The sequence below is a fragment of the Mustela erminea genome, chromosome 13 (assembly GCF_009829155.1).
Source record: "Mustela erminea isolate mMusErm1 chromosome 13, mMusErm1.Pri, whole genome shotgun sequence".
NCBI lineage: Eukaryota > Metazoa > Chordata > Mammalia > Carnivora > Mustelidae > Mustela > Mustela erminea.
The window spans coordinates 57,674,563-57,696,799 of record NC_045626.1 but is presented as its reverse complement, the minus strand read 5'-3'; the positions used below and the strand labels follow the sequence as shown (position 1 = coordinate 57,696,799).

The following is a 22,237-nucleotide window of genomic DNA, read 5'->3' as shown; positions in this document are numbered from 1 at the left end:
ATTAACCCCATCCTATCTTTTCTTAGGCATCAATTTATCCTTCAAATCCCAGCAATTTTTTTTCTTTTCTAACATTACTTCCTTGTAAGATGTGTCTCTTAACAATTAGACCAAAGATTGGGTCATTTAGAGTATTATACCTAGACAAGGTGCATTTATTTATTTATTTTTAAAAGATTTTATTTATTTACTTGACAGAGAGAGAGATCACAAGTAGGCAGAGAGGCAGGCAGAGAGAGAGAGGAGGAAGCAGGCTCCCTGCTGAGCAGAGAGCCCGATGCGGGACTCGATCCCAGGACCCTGAGATCATGACCTGAGCCAAAGGCAGTGGCTTAACCCACTGAGCCACCCAGGCACCCGACAAAGTGCATTTAAATAGGAAACCATACAGTCTGGCAGAGCCAATAAAAAATTTAATTCTACTGGCACTGAATTCCTCCAAAAATAATGATTTCAACTCATCCTATTTATTGATGAATTGGGTGGCTACATGCAGGGCAAATTTGTGGATATCTGTGTTGATAGACTGTGCGTTGTAGCCAGGCCTGAACTCACAGACCTTGCTAGGTACTGTGATTGGGAACAAGTTACTCAACTTTGGGCAAGTTTGATCCTATGGAAAAATGGTGATGAAATACCCAATTTGCGGGCCTGTTGTGAGAATAAGGTGAAATAATCAGTATACGTGGAACTAGCTACCTTGTGCCTGGGAAACAGGGGTCAGTCAACCTAAACCTTCTTCTTTCCTATTAAGTAAACACACACTTACATCCATCATTATTGTTAGATGGCCAGTAAGAGAAAATAAAGAAGAGGACTATACTTGTACAAAGGTTCTATCCCTTTGAGAAGAAATGCTTAATTGATTTTCACATTCCATAGGAATTATTGTTTAAATCACTCATTCAGTAATTCCTTTGGTTGTAAATATCATTTACTGAGTGCAGGGCCTTCCTAAGGGTTGTACGGATTGACTCCTTTAATTCTCATTGCTCCTGTGACAAGATACCATCATCTGCATTTCATAGCTGGAGAAACGGAGTTAAGAGCTGTTAAGTAACTTGTCCAAGGCCCCACAGCTAATAAGATGGAAACCCCAGCATGCAAACCCAGGAAGTGTGTCTCTAGAATCTAGGTTCCTAACCATTATGCTATTCCACATCTCTATTTACCCTGGTTAAAAAGAAGAGGGTCAGTGCCTTGAAAGGGAGTCTTCTTTTTTTTCTCCTCCTCCTCTTCTTCTGTTCTTCAAAAAAAAAATGATTTCACTGTGGCAAGAACACTTGAGATGAGATCTACCCTCTTAACAAATGTTTAATTGTATGATACAGTATTGTTATCTCTAGGTACAATGTTGTATAGCAGATCTCTAGAACTTTCTCAACTCACTCAGTCAAAACTTTGTGCCCGTTGATGAATAACTCCCCATTTTTCCTTTCCTCCAGCCCATGGAAACCACCATTTTACTCTGAATGAGACAATGAATTTGACAATTCTAGGTCCCTCATGTAAGTGGAATCATGCAGTATCTGTTTTTCTGCGACTGGCTTATTTCACTTAGCTTAATGTCCTCCGGGTTCATCGTATTGTCACACACTGCAGAATTTATTTTTCAAGGCTGAATACTATTCCATTGTATGACTATACTACATTCTCTTTGTCTGTTCATCCATGGATGGATATTTAAGTTGTTTATACATCTTGACTGTTGTGAAGAGTGCTTCAATAAACACAAGAGTGCTAATGTCTGTTCAAGCTCCTGATTTTATTCCTTTAAAGAAAGGTCCAGAAATAGGATGACTAGATCAGATGGTCTTTCTACATTAGTTTTTTTGAGGAACCTCCCTATTGTTTTCCATAGTGGCTACACCATTTTGCTTCACCCCCAGCAGCATACAAGGCTCTCAGTTTCTCCACATCTTCACCAAAATTTATTGTCTGTCTTTTGGTAGTACCCGCCCTGACAGATGTAATGTGGCAGCAGGGATATTTTCATACTCTGTAATCCCAGCCCAACGGCAATGTGGCTGGCTGCTGAGTCAAAGGGTCCCTAGCACTAAAATAAGTAGTGCCAACAACGAGGACATAGAATTTTGGGTGGGCCCCCCATGAGAGTTGTTCAGCTGAGCCTGAGCAGGTAGCCATCGAAAATGAAAAGACAGGGCGTCTGGGTGGCTCAGGTGGTTAAGTGATTGCCTTTGGCTCAGGTCATGATCCTGGAGTCCCGGGATTGAGTTCCACATGGGACTCCCTGCTTAGCGGGGGAGTCTGCTTTTCCCTCTGATCTTTTCCCTTCTCATACTCTCTCTCTCAAATAAATAAATAAATAAATAAATAAATAAATAAATAAATAAAATCTTTAAAAAAATTAAAAGAAATGTGCCTTGCTTAATGGTTAGGGCAGCTCTCTCCTGTACTCTGATTCCTTCATCTTCACCCTGGCTTTCATCTGCTTTAAGGAGCAGAGGTCATATACAGAGGTCATATACAGCCATCCAAGTATTCTGGGGGAACTTTGGTGATGGATTGGAGAGGGGCTCAAACTCCTAGGCCTATCTTGAATATAGACACCCAAGTGATCACCGTATCTTCAGGGAGAAGGGCACTCGGATTTGACCGATGGGATTTAAGGAAGGATCTCACTGGGAAAAGGAAGCTAACATGAACTTGTGGGTGGGGACTTTGGGGCAAGTCAGCACACGGTTGTTACATGGACGTTTGAATGTATAGGAGGAACTAGGGTGTTAGAGACTTGTACTTCCCTATCCCGTAAGTGCCATAGGGGACCCTCCTGATCTGGACGAGCCATTGGGGTAGAAGTGCTGGCGAGGCAAAATTCCCTTCTGTTTGGCACTAGTGAGTGAGTCAGGATTTACTTACTGCCTCTATCCTCTGATGTTCACTAAAGAGATGATATCCTGTTGTGACAAGTCAGCAGTCTGTCTTAGTGACCCAGACTTCCGCGTTATCACACCTTTCTCTGCGGGAGTGTCTGATAAAACCCAACAATATTCTGCTTCCCCCACAAAGCTTTCTTAGGACTATGTGAGTAGATGTACAATGATCCATCCTTCCAGTGATCAAGGAAACGTTGCTATCCATCAGCCTCCGGGCACCAAAAAGGAGGCCAGTGTGTTAGAGACAGTACATGTCAGTACTCTGGCCGTCTGTTTGGTCCTTTGGCTGTGGCAGGCAGAGTTTTAAGATGGCCCATGACTTTCTCCAGGTTTTACTCCTGCCATTATGTTACGTTATATGGCAAAGATTTTGCATGTAATTAAGGTTAACAGTCACTTTCATTTAACTCTGGGAGATGATCTGGGTACACCTCACCTCACGTAAGCCCTTAAAAGCCCTCAGTTTTCATCAGTTGGTAGAAGAAGAGGAAGTCAGAAAGAAAAGAAGCAGGAGAAGGCCATTTGCTGGCCTTGAACATGGAAGAGGTACAAGGGTTGGAGATTGGCTTCAGGACAGAGAGCGACCTCTGGCCAACAGCCTGCAAGCAAATGAAGACTTTTGTCCTACAACTGAACAAACTCGAGATAAGAGTCCAGTCTGACTGTTGTCTTGAATTCAGCCATGGGAAACCCTACGCAAAGGACTTAGCCAAGCTCACCCAACCTGCTGATCTACAGATCAGGGAGCAAATAAATGGGTGTTGTTTTAAGCCACTAGGTGTGGTAATTTGTTCTATGGCAATGGAAAAAGAACCCAAAAATTAACATCCTTCAAGGAGGCCCAGGCCAACTTGCCACATTAGAAGCAACATTTTTTTAAGAAATATTTCATGATATAAAATTAATTTTTAAAATAAAAACGTTGGCACTTACTTTTAAGCTAACTAACTTATGAAACCATTTTCTTTTGTAGAATGCACAACGGCATCATTAAAACAGAGTAAAGAAGTTGTATAACAATTAGTTCTGATTGCTGTATTCAGATACAAATTTTGTATCTGCACATGTGAAATAAAATTAAATTTCTCAAACACTTTATATGCAACATTTTTTAAGAAGTGCACTACTTTTTACTGTTATGATCTTTGTAAAGGATTTGGCTTAACACTTAAAAATACCCTAACAAACCAGGCACTAGGATAACTCTGCTGTATTTTTTAACCATATTTGTATACAGAACAGTTTGAGTCAGCACGCAAACAACTTCCCTTTTTATAACATACCTGTATTTAGGGAAAATTCTACCGGTTTTTGCAAATATAAAATCCCAACGGGGTCAAGGTCCTAACTGAGGGTCCAAGAAATTGCAATCAATGTTCTGGAAACCTTTTGGGAAAAGTAAAGTGGGGGAGGTGCAAAGGGAACAGAGTAGCAATGCAGTCACTATCCTTCACATTGGCAGCTGCTCTGGGGAGACACTTCTTTTGCAAAACCATCTAGTGATCTGGTTGCTATAGTAGCAATAGTAATACTCTGCTGCAGGCTCCACATAAAAAATACTTCTCTTTCATTCTTTTTTTTTTTATTTTGAAATATGCTTTTGAAGTAAAATATTCAGGGCTGATGGCCTTCCTTTGGTATGCAGTAAGGCAAAGCCCTTTCCTTCTTGTATCCTTTCTGTGTATATAAAACCAGTACTTTAATACTTGCAATTTGTGTAGAAATGCATGTATGTATGTATGTATGTATGTATGCATTTTAAAGTTTATTTATTTAATCTCTACACCCAACGTGGGGCTTGAACTCACAACCTGAGATCAAGAACTGCGTGTTCTTCCCACTGAGCCAGTCAGGCACCCTTTCATAGAATGTAGCTGTGGCCACACAATGAGGTGAACATGACGATGCCACAGATCCTCAACAGCTCCTTAGCTGTCTAGATAAATTGTAGAATTGGATTTCTTTTTGTACTTCAATCCAGAGAAAGCAATTTTTTTGAAGGGTTTTATTTATTGGGTGCCTGGGTGGCTCCGTCAGTTAAGCATCTGCCTTTGGCTCAAGTCATGATCTCAGAGTCCTGGGATCAGAGTCCTGCATGGGGATCCTTGCTCAGTGAGGAGCCTGCTTCTCCCTCTCACTCTGCCTGCTGTTCCTTCTGCTTGTGCTCTCTCTCTCTGTCAAACAAATAAATAAATATTTAAAAAAAAATAAGATTCTATGTATTTATTTGAGAGAGAGCGAGTAAGAGAGATCTTCCTCTTCTCCCCCTCCCCCTCCTCCCCTTGTCCCCCATTCCTCCTCCTCCTCCTTCTTCTTCACAGCTTTATTGAACTATAAACTCACATACCATACAATTCATCCATTTGAAGTGTGTAATCAAATGATTTTTTAGCATATTCAGAGATGTGGCAACCATCACCACAGTCAATTTTGAACACTTTTATCACCTCCAAAAGAAATCTTATACCCTTTAGCTATCACCCTTCTATCAACCCATCTACCTCTGGCTGGAAGCAACCATAAATACACTTTCTGTCTCTATAGATTTGTCTGATCTGACCATTTCACATAAATGGAATTGTATAATAAATGGTCTTTTCTGACTGGTTTCCTTCACTTTGCATGACGTCTTCAAGTTTCGTCCATTGTGTAGTGTGTGTCAGGATCTCTCTCCTTTTTATGCCAATAATATGCATATTCAACCTTTGTTTCATCCATTCTTCCATGGTTGGACATTTGGGTTGTTTGCATCTTTTGGATATAATGAAGAAAGCTGTTCTAAACACTCACACACAAGTTCTCATTCTTATTTTTCTTGGCTGTCTAACGAGCAGTGGAAGGTGCTGGGCCCTTCATTCCTCCTAGCCATGCATCAAAAGACCCAAGACTTTCCTTGTCCCCCTTACAGTGCTGTCTAGGAGTTGGTCTGAAGTCTTGGCTGCTTTTGGACTTCCTCGTTTACTGAATCCTGAAAGACGAGGTTTAAAGATAATTTAATAAAGGCCCTTGGGGAGTTGGAGTGAACAGTTTCATGGATGGAAATTTCATAGCTCCAGTGAGCAGACCCACATTCACACCCAAGTGTTTTTGGACCCTGGTGATACTGTTATTTATGCTGAGGTCTGTACTACAACAAGGATTTTGGAAGTCTTGAGGGAAATATCAGATTGGGAGCAGTCGTGGGGGTAAAAGGACTATTGCTCCATGAAAATCTAAACTCCCTGTTGTGTTCTGGGTCATGTTTTCTCTCTGTGTGGTCCTTGTGAATCTTTGCCTCTCTCTCTTCTCATCTTACTTTCCTGCCCTGCTCTTATTTTTCTGCTGTAACTGGCTTAGTAGAAAAACAAAATATAATTTAACTCATATACAAGGTTTATAGCTCTTCTTAGTCATATACAAAGCAGATAAGCAGGAGATTTTATATCTTTCTCTTAAAAATAAAATTACTTTTTAAAAAGCAGAAAAGCAAAAGGAGGTGACCTATAGCTGATTTTTTTTTCTTGTGGATTTAATAGTTCTTTTTTTTTTTTTTTTAAAGATTTTTAAAATTTATTTGACAGAGAGAGCCAGAGATCACAAGTAGGCAGAGAGGCAGGCAGAGAAAGAGGGGAGGAAGCAGGCTCGATCCCAGGACCCCAGGATCATGACCTGAGCCGAAGGCAGAGGCTTTAACCCACTGAGCCACCCAGGCTTCCGTCTTTTTTTTTTTTTTTTTTTTTTTAAAGATTTTATTTATTTACTTGAGAGAGAGAGTGAGAAAGAGCATTGAAAGGGGAGAAGGTCAGAGAGAGAAATGGACTCCCCATGGAGCTGGGAGCCAGATGTGGGACTTGATTCTGGGACTCTGGGATCATGACCTGAGTCAAAGGCAGTCTCTTAACCAACTGAGCCACCCAGGTGTCCCTGGATTTAATAGTTCTTGATTTAAAAAAAAAAAAATTTCTCCAGTTCCATTTTCAGAAACGATTAGGTCTGACTTGTTTTCTTCTTTAATCCTGTAGCTGAAAGAACTCAGAAAGATTGGGGAGAGATTCCTAGGATCTGTTCATTAATCTTGATCCTTAGAATAATTTTTAAATTGAATAGAATATTTGAACACAAAACCTCCAGACTGTGAAACGATTATTAAACATCCAAACTGTGGGAGTCTAAAATCTATCTTAGTTGGTAACAGAGGGAAGGAAAAATATCATTCCTCTTCCCAGCTTACGTTTTCAGTTGGGTCTCTGTAACAAAAGACAGATTAGTAAGAGAAAAGCTTACAGATTTATTTAATATAAGTTTATGAGACCTAGAAATCTTCAGAAGGAAATGAAGACCTCAAAGAACCTGTTATACTTGAGTATTTTTATGCTAGGTTTGATGAAGAGGGGGACATCAAGGGAAAATATGAAGGATCTGAGCTAAAGGTAGTGAACGGGGTGGGGGGTGGGAGGGGGAACTTAGCAGGGCATTCTTTCAGATTTCTCTCAAAGCCCCTCTGTTTTGGAAATAAGAATGCCCCTCTTCTCTGAGAATAGGGAAAGCACCTTTTTTCTTTTTTTAATAAATATTTTATTTATTTATTTATCAGAAAGAGAGAGAGAGAATGAGAGTGCACAAGCAGGGGGAGTGACAGGCAGAGGGAGAAGCAGGCTCCCCACTGAGCAAGGAGCCTGACCTGGGACTTAGGATCATGACCTGGGCCAAAAGCAAATGCTTACTTAACCTACTGAACCACCACAGGTGTCCCAGGGAAGGAACTTTCCACATAAAGGTCTTTGACCTGCTTCAGGGAAAGGTCAGAAAGTCTTTCCTGTACCTGTTATTTCTCAAATCCCTTCAGTTTGAGATTTTATATATGCCAAGATACCATTTTTGGGGATGGTGTGTCCTCAACCCTTCCAATGATTATGAGGAAAAAAATACCTGTTGGAAAAATATTTATGACCATGCACTATCCAATTTTATTACTATTACCAGTAGCTGTCCTATCAGATTTAGTGCCTGAATAAAATTAATTAATTAGTTAATTAATTAATATACATATTTTATTCTGAGTGTTTTCCTATCAAAATTTAGTACTGAGATTTTTTCCTATATAATTTGGAACAAAAAGCCAAGAACACTTGGATGTATGTAAATTTTGCTCCTGTTTTCTGTTTGTAATATTTTGTTATTAACCTTTCTAATTTGGTATAAATCACAACAGCAAAAATGCAAAAATTATTGATGCTGAAATTTACTAAGTAAAACCTGTAAAAATGGCAGCTGAGTACTGTTGACATGGGGACAAGATGTAAGAGAGAAATGAATATAGCTTGCAAAACTAGGAAGACAGTAAATGGATTGCTCTTCAGAAAACTTGTGATTAAAATTTCTTTTATTTTTTTTTAAAGATTTTGTTTCCTTATTTGACAGAGAGATAACATAAGCAGGGGAAGCAGCAGGCAGAAGGAGAGAGAAAGAAGTAGTCTCCCCGCTGATTTGAGAGCCCAATGTAGGACTTGATCCCAGGACCTTGGGATCATGACCCGAGCTGAAGGCAGATGCTTAACCAACTGAGCCACCCAGGGGGCCCCAAATATCTTTTTTTTTTTAAGACTTTTTTTTTTTTTTTTTTGAGAGAGAGAGAGTACAAGCAGGGGGAGGGGTGGAGGGAGAGGGAGGCAAGCAGAATCTGTGTTCTGGAGGAGAACTCTTATGGGCAGGAGGAGCCTCTTACGGGGCTTGATCCCAGGACTCTGAGATCATGACTCGAACCAAAATCAAGAGTTGGACTCTTAACCGATTGAACCACACATGGCACACTTAAAATATGTTAAATTTGTTCATTTGGTTGCTTTTTTTTTTTTTAAAGTAAAACAAAAAAGCAACAGCAACAAAAAGAACATCATCAAATTCCTAAATCAGATAACTTCAGTTCAAATGACCTTTGATTTGTGTGTGCTCTTTGCTCGTGATAACTACCTAGGTTTCTCTGTAAAGCAGTATGACTGGGTGACATGACATCTGCCACAATTGCAAATAACATCCCCCAACCTCCCCATCTTCTTTGGCTGGAGAAAATACAGGATTTTTCTGATGTGTATTGAAATACTGTGTGTTAAACTAGAAGACAAAACATGGATTTTTGCATGCTAAGCTGTAGCTGGCACCAGAAGCGTGTTCATTTGGACAGAAAATGCTCTTCTATTTTACCCTTGCAAATTCTCTGTTCCACAATAAACCTTGTCCGGCAGCCATGCGATTTGTCTTGACTGAGGCAGCTTACATGTGCAGTGGAAGGACACTAAGCTGGGTAAATAGGGCAATTTGGGTTGTAGTTATGACTCTATCACTGTCATTGGGCAACTTATGTAAATATAGATGAGAAGAAATGTCAACTTATAAATATCTATAGTTTTCAGGCCTTACCTTGCAAGGAGGAAGGGTCTTTTATTCTCCACACCCAGCAAATGGGTGGAGCTTTGAAAAGCTGATGTTGCTGAAAGCCATCAAAATCAATTTATGTTGGAAGGAAACAGATATAATATTCCTCAAAAAGGAATTGGGTATAAGAGGAGACAGGAGTAAGGGAGGAAACTTAAGTCAGCTGATTTGGGAAGAAGGGAAACCCAGAGAAAAGAGTGTATCTTTAAATAAACTTTATTGAAGTAATTTTTAAATACACTACAATGCATCAATAGTAAGTGTCTTGTTTAATCCGTCTTCGCAATCATGTGTGGCCCCATAACTACCAGTGTGACCACGTTTAATACAACATGGCCATCGCTCCCGAAAATCTTCTGCCCTAGCTGCTTTCTGTCACTGAAGATTAGGCTTGTCTCTTCTAGAGTTTTACATTAAAAGAATTATACAATATGTACTTTTTTGTGTGGATTTTTTTGCATAGCACATTTTTTGAGATTCATCTATGTATCAGGAATTTGGTTCTTTTTATTATTGAGTTATGTTCTAGCGCATGGATGTACACAATATGTTTATTTAGCTGTTGGTGAACATTTGAATGGTATTCTATTTAGGGCTATTACAGGTAAAGCTGCTATGACTATTACTGTGATGTAATACTATTACTATTGTAATACTAATATTACTGTTGTATATAATATTACTATTGTAATACTGATATTACTAATGTAATACTATTACTATTACTGCTATGACATTGGACATAGGTTTTCATTTCTCTTGGAGAGAATGCTCAGAAGTCGAGTAGCTAGGTCCTATGATAATGGTATGTTTGACTTTATAAAACAATTGCCAAGCTGTTTTACAAAGGTTATACTAATTTACATATTCACCAGCAATGGATGAGAGTTTCAGTTGCCTCATGACCTCCTCAACACTTGGTATTTTTAAGCTTCTAATTAAGACATATCTGTGGGTGTGTAAGGTGTTCCTGTGGTTTCAATCTGCATTCCCTAAGGACTAATGACCTTGAGGACCACTTCCTGTGCTCACTTTACATCTGCGTACCTTCTTTGGTGTAGGTTCATTTAAATCCCTTACCTGGTTTAAATTGGATTATTTGTCTTATTACTGAGTTGTAAAAATTATTTACATATTCTGAGTACAAGTCCCTTGTCAGATCCTGTAATATTTCTTCCCAGTCTGTGGCTTGTCTTTGCATTTTCTTATTTGTGTTTTTTGAAGAACAGAAAATTTTAATTTTGAAGTCTAATTTATCACTTTTTCTTTCGTGACCTATGTTTTTGGTGTGTTAAGAAATCTCTGCCTGCCCAAGGTATATATTTTTTTTTTCTGGAAGTATTATAGGTTTGAATTTTAGATTTAGGTCTATCATTCATTTTGAGTTCACTTTAACGAATGGTATGAGGTAAGGGTCAAGGCTAATTTTTATCTGAATGGATAGCCGGCCACATTTGTTGAAAAATTTATCCTTTTCCCTTTGGATTACCTTGATCTCTCTCTCTCTCTCTCTTTTTTTTTTTTTAAAATAATTTATTTATTTATTTGACAGAGAGAGAGATCACAAGTAGGCAGAGAAGCAGGCAGAGAGAGAGAGGAGGAAGCAGGCTCCCTGCTGAGCAGAGAGCCCGATGCGGGACTCGATCCCAGGACCCTGGGATCATGACCTGAGCCGAAGGCAGTGGCTTAACCCACTGAGCCACCCAGGCGCCCCTCTTTTATTTATTTTTTTTTTTTTAAAGATTTTATTTATTTTTTTTGCCGGAGAGAGAGAGAGATCCTAGGTAGGTAGAGAGAGCAGGGGAAGCAGGCTCCCTGCTGAGCAGAGAGCCTGACGCGAGGCTTGATCCCAGGACCCTGAGACCATGACCTGAGCCAAAGACAGAGGCTCAACACACTGGGCCACCCAGGCTCCCCCTTGATATATATATATTTTTTAAATGATTTACCATATATATGTGCATCTATTTCTGGACTGTATAGTCTCTTCCATTGATCTCTATGTCTGTCCTTTGATCCCTATTTCCATCCAATGGTAATAATACCACACTGTCTTAATTACTATAGTTTCAAGTCTTGAAATCAGGTAAGGTAAGTCTTCTACATCTGTATTATATTTAAAAAATATTCTGGTTATTGGAGATATTATGGATTTCCCTAAGATTGCTTGTGAATTTCTTAAAAATAAATACTGGTATTTTGGTTGGAATTATGTTGTGAATTTCTTAAAAATAAATACTGGTATTTTGGTTGGAATTATGTTGAATACATAGACCAGTTTGGGGGGGAATTGGCATCCTAATAATACTGAATAATCTGTTTCATGAACATGGCAATATATATTAGACTATATTCTATGTACTGGAATTTTCTACGTTGGTACTTGGTCTGGAAAGTAGACTTCAATCTTAAAGTTAAAAGGTGGGATTTTTTTTTAAATTATAAGAATATTTTAAAGTGATACTTTTGGGATAAAGAAATGTTTTCACTTGTGAAATGATAGACTTGAACTACACAATCTCTAATGCCTCTTTCAATATTTTAAGGTTATTAAACAGATCTTACTGCTTTTACAAATAAAGATCAGGACTGCTAGAGACTCTTACCCAAAGAGTTAAGTTAAAGAAAATTAAGTCTTTCTATTGCAGTTTTAAGAATCTGTGAGAAATGGTACTTTGGCCCTTTGGCCTCTAAAGGACAAAATAATGGGCCATTCTATGAGATAAAGAAGCTAAAAGGAGTGCAGTTTTATACATTAACTCGAAGCATAAGAGCAAGACCTAAAATGAAAATTTGGGGAGGTACAAAATTCTATTTTTATATAGGTTTTCAGGGACACTAGTTTTTAAAGCAGTAATATATTTATCAAGTTATTTGCTAATTCTCCAAAACATCACAAAAACAATAAATTGAATGCACTTTCTTTTGTTACTTTCTAATATCAAAAAGGGATAATTATACTGTCTGTAATTACAATTTGATAACAACTGTATCTGCTCATTTACTTTGAGTAGTCATAACAAAATGCTGCTAAGTTATTAAAAAGAAATATGAAAAATTCCTGGAATTCTAATAGGATAAATAAAACACTATAAAGTGATATACTAAACATTTTTAAGTATTTATTTGTTACCACTTTTACTGTGCATATCTCAGCTGCCCACATGCCTTCTTTAGGGTTTTCAGCTGATTTATTTATTTTTTAAAAATCACTGCAGTAAATAAATGCTTTGGCCCCCAAAATTTCAAATTCAAGATTATAAACTAAGTCCACTGACTTCCTATTTAAGATGAAGCACTCTTAAAAAAATTTTTAAAACATTTGTAGTTAAATGTGAAATACTGCTTGGTAAAAATACACAGAATTCTTTTATTCCAATGTCTTTAATCAGGTATCAAGAAATTTTCTGTGAAGGGCTGGATAGTCAGTATTTTAGGCTTTGCAGACCAAGAGGAAAAACTGAGGATGTTATATAATACTTACGTAAGAAGACAGAGAACACATTTCCATAATGTGGAAAAATCTGCAGCAAAGCTAATCTCTAAAACCATTCAGAGCTTGATAATAGTGGTTGAATGTGGTTCTCCTGATTCAGAAAAATTTCTGTCTACATCCTAAACTCAAAAATTGCAATAAAATCTTACCACCTCTAAGTCATCAAACTGCTGTAGAGTAATGCAAATCAAGATATTAATCTATTTCTGAAAAAATGTTATGGAACTGATGATAGGTTCATGTTTATTATACGACACTGTAGTCTCTGCTTAAAAAATACAATGTAGGGGCGCCTGGGTGGCTCAGTGGGTTAAGGCCCTCTGCCTTCAGCTCAGGTCATGATCCCAGGGTCCTGGGATCAAGCCCCACATCCGGCTCTCTGCTCAGCAGAGAGCCTGCTTCTCTTCCTCTCTCTCTGCCTGCCTCTCTGCCTACTTGTGATCTCTGTCTGTCAAATAAATAAATACAATCTTAAAAAAAATACAGTATACATCAACAGCACCAAAATAAACACTCATCATGATAGTCTCAATTCACAGGAAAACAACAGTCAGAAATACCAGAAAACTTTATGTGGGATATCTCATCACAGATGAATTTCTTCAAAAAAATTAAAATGGAAACAAGGCCAAAGTCAAAGTAAGTTTCTGAGTGATTCATTTGTTTTTTTGTTTTGTTTTTTAAAGATTTTAACCACCCCCCCCACACACCCTTATCTCTGATGTGTTTAGACACATGTTTTTAAAGTAAGTTAGGAAAGAACCATAATATGATACCTCTGACTCAGTTTCTCATGGTCAACAGAACGGAGAACTGCATAAGAACAAATGATTTTATCTATTTTTTTAAAAAAACTTTACTTATCCATTCATGAGAGACAGAGAGAGAGGCAAAAGCAGAAGGCGGCTCCCTACTGAGCATGGAGCCCGATGTGGGGCTCGATTCCACCCAGGCGCCCCAGAGTGATTCATTTGTTAACCAAGCAAGGAAAGCCATTGCCTGGTGGCAGGTTAATGAAATCACTATTGATTGTAGTAGCCAAAATGAGTACAGAGAAAATAAGCCCATTTAGGATTATAATCCTTTTGGTGTGAACACTTGCTTAAGGAACAGAGGATACTGGGAAAAACATCAATTTTTTACAAAAGGAAAATGATTCCAAGTGGTTTTCCTTGACAACAGATAGGATTGAAAATGTTGTTTTTGTTTGTTTGAGGAGTTAATGGCAAATTTAAAGTGACTAAAGAGGGGTGCTCAGCTGGCTCAATCAGTACAGCACACAACTTTTTTTTTTTAAAGATATATTTATCTATTTATTAGACAGGGTAGCAGGTAGGGCGGGCGGGTGCACAGGAAGAGAGGGAGAGAGAATCCTCAAGCAGGCTCCCCACTGAGCAAGGAGCCCCATGTGGGACTCCATCCCAGGAGACTGAGATCATGGCCTGAGCTGAAATCAAGAGTCTGACGCTTTACCAATGGAGCCATCCAAGCACCCTGAGCAAGCAACTTTTGATCTTGGGGTCGTGCGTTCCAGCTCCACATTGGGCATAGATTCTACAGACCTGTACTCCTGGGGCAAATAATACATTATATGTTAATAAAAAAAATTTAGGGGCACCTGGGTGACTCAGTGGGTTGGGCCTCTGCCTTTGGGTCATGATCTCAGGGTCCTGGGATTGAGCCCCGCATCAGTCTTTCTGCTCAGCAGGGAGCCTGCTTTTACCTGCTTCTCTGCCTGCTTGTGATCTCTCTCTGTCAAATAAATAAATAAAATCTTTTTTAAAAATTTCATTTAAAAAATTTAAAAAAAATAAAAAACACTAAAAAAAATAAAATAAAGTAACAGTAAAGTGCCTGAAGAATTAGCTCTTGAATAGTCTGCATGAAGCATCTATAGATAATAATGTTTTTAAAGTTGAGAAAGTTCTAAGTCAGCATAACCTAAAGTGGAATATGATAGGATGTGTTGTGACCAATGGCAGCAAACATTTGTGTACAGCAAAGAGGCTTGGTTGTACAATTGGCTCCCTTCTTCCTTACAAATCTGGATGCCTTTTATTTCTCTTTCTTGCCTCACTACACTATCATTTCCAATACAATACTGAGTAGAAGTAGCAAAATCAGGTATCCCTATCTTGTTCCTCATCTTAGGAAGGAAAACTTTCCAATTTTTCACCATTATTTCCTCACATTTTCAAAGCAGAACAGCTTATGCTTTAAAACACAATCATAGCTGCCTCTGAATTCCAAAGGCTATCTTCCTAATAAGATTAAAAAAAAAAAACACAACTAAAGATCTTATAGACAAAAAAGTGAGAGAGAGAGAGCAGGGAGGAGGGGCAGAGGGAGAGGGAGAAGCAGACTCCCCCTGCTGAGTGGGGAGCCTGATATGGGGCCCCCTCCCGGCTCCCTGGATCATGACCTGAGCCAAAGGCAGTACATACAGTATGGAAGACGACTGAGCCACCCAGGTGCCCCCAAAATAAAACATTTTTTTAAAGATTTATTTATTTATTTGAGAGAGAGAGTGAGAGAGAATGGGGGGAAGGGCAGAGGGAAAGAATCTCAAGCAGACTCTCCGTGGAGTGCAGAGACTCATGCACGGCTCGTCTCACAACCCTGCGATCATGACTTGAGTCAAAATCAAAAGTTGGACTCTTAACCAACGGAGCCACCCCAGCGCCCCTCACCTGTCTTTTCTACTTTTAATACTTGCTCTACTTCCTAAACCCAAGTCTCTGAGGTGCCTAGGTTGGAGAGATAAGTTAGAAGAGGGAAAATTCTTTGTATCTATAGAATGTTCCTGGCCAGATACCTTTCTTATAGTCAGGTTTCCCCAATTCAATGTTCATTGCTTTATGAAATGATGAAGTAGAGAACAAGGATGGAATTAAAGCTCCCCCACATAGTACTGCGGCAGAAGCTGCCCTCTTTCTGGTAGGTAATAGGTTAGGCAGGTTATCCCTGCCACTAGTATTGCCATAGGTCACCTGCAAAACACATCAACTTGGATTTATAACAAATGTGTGTTATCTGCATAAATTGCAGGAACAACACACTGAAATTGGGGGGGAGGGTGGGCAAGAGTAATGTAAGTCTAACATTGTCTCCCTAACAGAGGAGTATCAGGTGGTAGCAGTCCCATGGATTCACGGATGGGGGTGAACATTTGAAATGTATGAAGCAGATGAAATGTATGAAACAGATCATGTTTTCTTCCTGTCTACATTTTACATTCCCAGGGATAGGTGAATAATCCTCAATGTGACTAACTTCTGTCTCATACTTGTCTTGAACTTCTTTCTCAACTACATCTACATTTAAGTGTTTCAATTTCTTGGACTCTTGGTAAACCTAAAACTCCAGCAAATACTGGTCAACAGCAGTATCTAGAGTGGTGTGTATCGTCTCCTCACAAACCTTGTTTAAGTATATTACAGGGACGGGGCGCCTGGGTGGCTCAGTGGGTTAAAGCCTTTGCCTTTGGCTCAGGTCATTATCCCAGGGTCCTGGGATTGAGCCCCGCGTTGGTCTCTCTGATGGGCGGGGAGGCTGCTTCCTCCTCTCTCTGCCTGCCTCTCTGCCTACTTGTCATCTCTGTCTGTCAAATAAATAAATAAAATCTTTTTTTTTTTAAGTGTATTACAAGAATCACTGGAAAATCAATTTTATCTTCGTATGTTGGAGGTCAATATTTTGTCTCCTGGTTTCTTCATTAGTTTTTATATTATGATTACATAAGTATTCTTGATGCTCTCTATCTATCATGCCTTCTTTTTCATGAAGGCTCATCTCCTTCAGAGTTCATGCTCTAAGGGCATAGATAAGTCAAAGATCTCTGTATTTGTGTCAGGTTGCCAGGTCTCTCGTTTCACTATTGAAACTCATGTTCAGGCTCAAAAGAAGTGGCTTCCAATTCAGCAAAAATTGTCTACTACTGAAATAGGGGTGAGAAGCATGAAAATAATGTCGAGACCACCTGTGGACTCACACTGGGTGATCCAGTGTCTGTCCAAACTCTTCTAGTGATGTGTTATGATGGGGAGTACAGCACGACACTTCATCTTCTGTTTCCATCCACTCCTCAGGTCCAGCCCGGTCATCAGCCTCAGTCTGTACTTTAGAATCAACTATCGAAGGGCCAAGTAGCTCCCAACACTCCTGATTGCTACTCCTGGCCTGACTTGCTTCTTTCCAGTTCTCATTTCTATGGTCCCTTGTGACGGCCAATGGGAAACTTCTACTACTGTCTTTTCACGCTGCCTAACCTGGTCCATACCTACTCTTGCTTTGTGTCCTGATTCATAGGCTGACCCTCTCTCGTTAGCCTGAATTTGGGGGAAAAGACAATAGGTCCACTGCTCCAAAGTCTCCACTTTTCCAAAGTATTTCAGTGTACTTAGAGCACATAGGACTTGACACAGTTAACTTATTGGTAGATATGTGTTTTAAAATCTAGTGTCCATTAGAGGGATTTTAAGAGATTTTCATTTATGCAAGGCAAGTGAGTCCTTCAATTATATCTAATATACCTATCACTACTATATTCCCCACATGAGAAATAATTTCATTAAGATTTTTAATCACTCCATTGAAAATTAATATGTTACCAAGAAACAGGAAGTACTGATTTTTATAAAATGGGAAATGGCCAAGATCTAGCACAGTTATCTTTTAGCAGAGTTCTAAGTACTCAAGGAACAGTCCTTGGTCTTGAAGAATTAGAAACAAAACAAAACAAAACAAAAAACAACAAACTTTAAAAGTTCCCCAAATTCCCCAAGTTTGTGCTTGTGTGTCAACTTCATAAAAACAGCAATCTGTTACTGGGTTGGTGGTTATCATTTCTTTACTTAGAGTCTGAGTTTTAACCCAGATATCCAAAGCTGGAAATGAATTATGCATTCACCGTGGTAAGCTCCAACCCAGGGAATGATATGGAAATATACTTAAAACATGGTCCTTATTGAGAGATTTAAAATGTTCAAGGAGAAGAAATTTGGGCAAATACTATATGTCTGGACCATGATTAGTAAATTTGAGAGTTGGGGTACTATTGGTGCTGTTTATATAATTTTAGGGCAGTTTGTATAATTTTAGGGCAATACTATGAGGTAGAATCTTGAGAGAGAAGAGCAAAGCTGGAGGCATTACACTTCCTGATTTCAAACTGTATTACAAAACTATAGTAATCAAAACAATATGAAACCAGCATAAAAACAGACCGATAAGTGGGAGTGCCTGGTTGGCTCAATTAGAGGAGCATGCAAATCTGGATCTCAAGGTTGTGAGTTTGAGCCCCTCGTTGGGTGTGGAGAGTAATTAAAAAATTTTTAAAAAGGGGCTCCTGACTGACTTAGTCAGTTATGCTTCTAACTCTTGATCTCAACTCAGGTCTTGATCTCAGGATTGTGAGTTCAAGTCCCGTGTTGGGCTCCAACCTGGGCATGGAGCCCACTTGAAACAAACACCCACACAAACAAGTGGACAGAATGCCAGACATTCAGATCAACAAAACAGAATAAAGAGCCCAGAAATAAACCCATGCACATATGATCAATTGATTTATAACAAGGGATGCAAGAACATATAAGGGGAAAAAGACAGTTTCTTCAATAAATGCTTTTAGAATAACTGTATGGGCAAAGAAAATAATTAAGTACACTCCGAAACCACTACATACTTTCCCTGAAGGATGCCTTTGAAATGCGTGTACTAATCATGTGCAAGAACTTGCTTGTTAGATGACTGCAGATGTGTCTACAGGCTCCAGAGGTTTGCTACCCAATTCTGCCAGGAAACTGCTCTTACACACTTTCTGCCATGGAAGCTACCCCATAATGAATTGAGGTGCCCTACGGTCATTGGCCGTGTTTAGACATAAATGAACAACCCACTGTTTTGGATGTTACAGAAAGCATTCCTGTGAGTGGAAAAGGGATTAGAAGCCATAACCACCAAGGGTTTTTTAAATTCAAACACACTGTGACTTAAGGACACTCTAGTTTTTCTGAGTTGAAGCATAAAGCCCGCATCATCATCTCTCATCACAATGGATGCTAATGCTTCTGTGAACAGCCCAGGCAGCAAGATGATAGAATGTCTGTACTTGACTTCACTGCCTAATCTACCATATGAGATCTAGTTACCATGAGCAGTCAGATGGAGAAAAATGATCATGATGAAGAGAAGACCCCAGGGAAGGGATTTTTCTGCTTGAATAAATAAAATTAAATCACTTCCACTGGGAAAAGCACATCAAATCCAAAAAGGAAGGAGCCACAAGAGGAAATGGAGACTGGCCCAGAGCACAATTTTTTTTTCAGAATTTTTTAAAACCACAATCAGAAATACATTTTACATCGTGAGTCACTACACGCACATACCCCTAACTATAACAAAATTTCGCAAAACAACACTTATCCTCATTAAGAGCAATGCACTCAGACATTTTCTATTTTATTCCATTTTTTTTAAAGATTTTATTTATTTGTCAGAGAGAGAGATCACAAGCAGGCAGAGAGACAGGCAGAGAGAGAGAGAGAACCAGGCTCCCCGCCGTGCAGAGAGCCCTATGCGGGGCTCAGTCCCAGGACCCTGAGATCATGACCTGAGCCAAAGGCAGAGACTTAACCAAATGAGCCACCCAGGCGCCTCTTTATTCCAGTTTTTAATAATTCTTTTATTGAAGCATAGCAAATACATGGAAACATACATGATGGTAAGTGAAGAATTTGATGAATTTTCACAGTGAACACATCTAAGTAACCTATGTTTTATTCTGTTCTGTTTCATTTTATTGTAATTATATTTTATTATAGTAAAATAGGCATAATAGACAATTTACCATTTTAGCAATTTTTAAGTATACAGTTCTGTGGCATTAACTGCATTCACGCTATTGTGTACCCATTACCACCATCCATCTCTAGACATTTTCCATTACCCCTAAATGAAACTCTGTGCCCATTAAACCATTATTTGAGAGAGAGGGAGAGAGAGAGAGAGAGAGAGTATGAGCAGGAGGGAGAGGGGCAGAGGGAGAAGCAGATTCTCATCTGAGCAAGGAGCCCGATGCGGGACTGGATCCCATGACCCTGTGATCATGACCTGAGCCCAAGGTAGATGCTTAACCCATTGAGCCACCCAGGCATCCCTTAGTTATACACATTTTTTATTCACTTATTTAGTCCTGTGAATTTAGAATAATAAATTTTAATATTAATGCTTTTGTTTCAGTCAGTGTTTGTTATCTTCAATCAGAGATACTCAAACAAAATTTAAAAATATATATTATAGGCGAGGATGTGGAGAAAGGGGAACTCTCCTACACTGTTGGTGGGAATGCAAGCTGGTGCAGCCACTCTGGAAAACAGCATGGAGGTTCCTCAAAATGTTGAAAATAGAACTGCCATATGACCCAGCAATTGCACTACTGGGTATTTACCCTAAAGATACAAACGTAGTGATTCAAAGGGGCACGTGCACCCGAATGTTTATAGCAGCAATGTCCACAATAGCCAAACTATGGAAAGAACCTAGATGTCCATCAACAGATGAATGGATCAAGAAGATGTGGTATATATACACAATGGAATACTATGCAGCCATCAAAAGAAATGAAATCTTGCCATTTGCGACAACATGGATGGAACTAGAGCGTATCATGCTTAGCGAAATAAGTCAAGCAGAGAAAGACAACTATCATATGATCTTCTCCCTGATATGAGGAAGTGGTGATGCAACATGGGGGCTTAAGTGGGTAGAAGAAGAATCAATGAAACAAGATGGAATTGGGAGGGAGACAAACCATAAGTGACTCTTAATCTCACTAAACAAACTGAGGGTTGCTGGGGGGAGGGAGGTTGGGAGAAGGGGGTGGGATTATGGACACTGGGGAGGGTATGTGCTTTGGTGAGTGCTGTGAAGTGTGTAAACCTGGTGATTCACAGACCTGTACCCCTGGGGATAAAAATATATGTTTATAAAAATAAAAAATTAAAAAAATATATATATATTATATAAAATTCACATAACTGAACAAGAGTATAAGAGATTCAAATAATAAACTTACAAATGATGTTGTTTGCAGGTTTATTGCATTTGTACTTCTGAAGTTACTAATGCCTAAAACTGCCCTAAGACTTGGGAATGCCCAACCTAGCGAGTGCTAATTTTTTTTTAAGAAAGGGGTGAAGATAAGTCATGTCCGTTTCCTGTTGTTTCTGTAGCAGATTACCACAAACTTATTTTCTGCTAGTTTTGGAGGTCAGAGGTCTAAAATGGTTCTGCAGGGGACGCTTGGGTGGCTTAGTCGGTTAAGTGGCTGCGTTAAGCTCAGGTCATGATCCCAGAGTGCTGAGATTGAGGCCCGCTCCAGGCTCCTTGCTAGTGGGAAGCCTGCTTCTCTCTGTGCCTGTAGCTTCCCCTGCTTGTGCTCATGCTCGCTCTCTCTCTGACAAATACATAAATAAAATCTTTAAGCAAAAAATAAAATAAAATGGATCGGCAAGACTGCATTCCTTCTGGAGGTTCCAGGAGAGAATCTGTGTCCTCGCCTTTTCCAGCTTCTAGAGGCTGCCTTCCTCCATCTTCATGGCCAGCAGTGTGGTACTTTCCAGTGTCTCTGTTGTCTTTTCTCATTTCTGGCCTCCTGCCTTCCTCTTGTAAGGATGATACTGGGTCCGCCTGGATCATTCCACATCTAAAGATCCTTCACTTAATCACAGCTTCAAAGCTCCTTTTGCCACATAAAGTAGAAGAGTCATAGGTTCCAGAAGCTCCAAGACATCTTTGGGTGGCCATTTACTCTGACTATCATGTTCTTATCTTTATTTTTATTTGTATTTGCATAAAGAAACATTGAATGGATAGATAAGAAAGAAAGTAATAAAAATAGTGACTTATGGGGACAGTGAGGAGTGTGGACGGAGGAAGAATTTTTTTTTTTTAAGATTTTATTTATTTCTTTGATGGGACGCCTGGGTGGCTCAGTTGGTTAAGCGGCTGCCTTAGGCTCAGGTCATGATCTCAGCGTCCTGGGATCGAGTCCCACATCGGGCTCCTTGCTCAGCAGGAAGCCTGTTTCTCCCTCCGCCTCTGCCTGCCATTCTATCTCTTGTGCTCGCTCTCTCTCTCTCTGACAAATAAATAAAATCTTAAAAAAATATATTAAAAAAAAAGATTTTATTTATTTCTTTGAGAGAGAGAAAGAGATGGGGGTGGGGCAGAGGGAGAGGGAGAGACAGAATCTGGAGCAGACTCCCCGCTGAGCAGAGTCAGATACGGGCCTCCATCCCAGGACCCTGAGATCATGACATGAGCTGAAATCAAGAATCCATGCTTAACAGACTGAGCCACTCAGGTGCTCCAGGGTGGAAGAAATATATATTTTTAAATATTTATTTATTTATTTATTTTTAAACATATAATG

General features: G+C 39.3%; 1 protein-coding gene across 1 annotated transcript in view; it reads left to right on the top strand.

Annotated features, from left to right (window-relative positions):
• Nucleotides 1–22,237, top strand: part of LOC116572116 — a 79,945-nt gene that overhangs the window by 13,954 nt on the left and 43,754 nt on the right. The gene's annotated exons all lie outside the window — the stretch shown is intronic.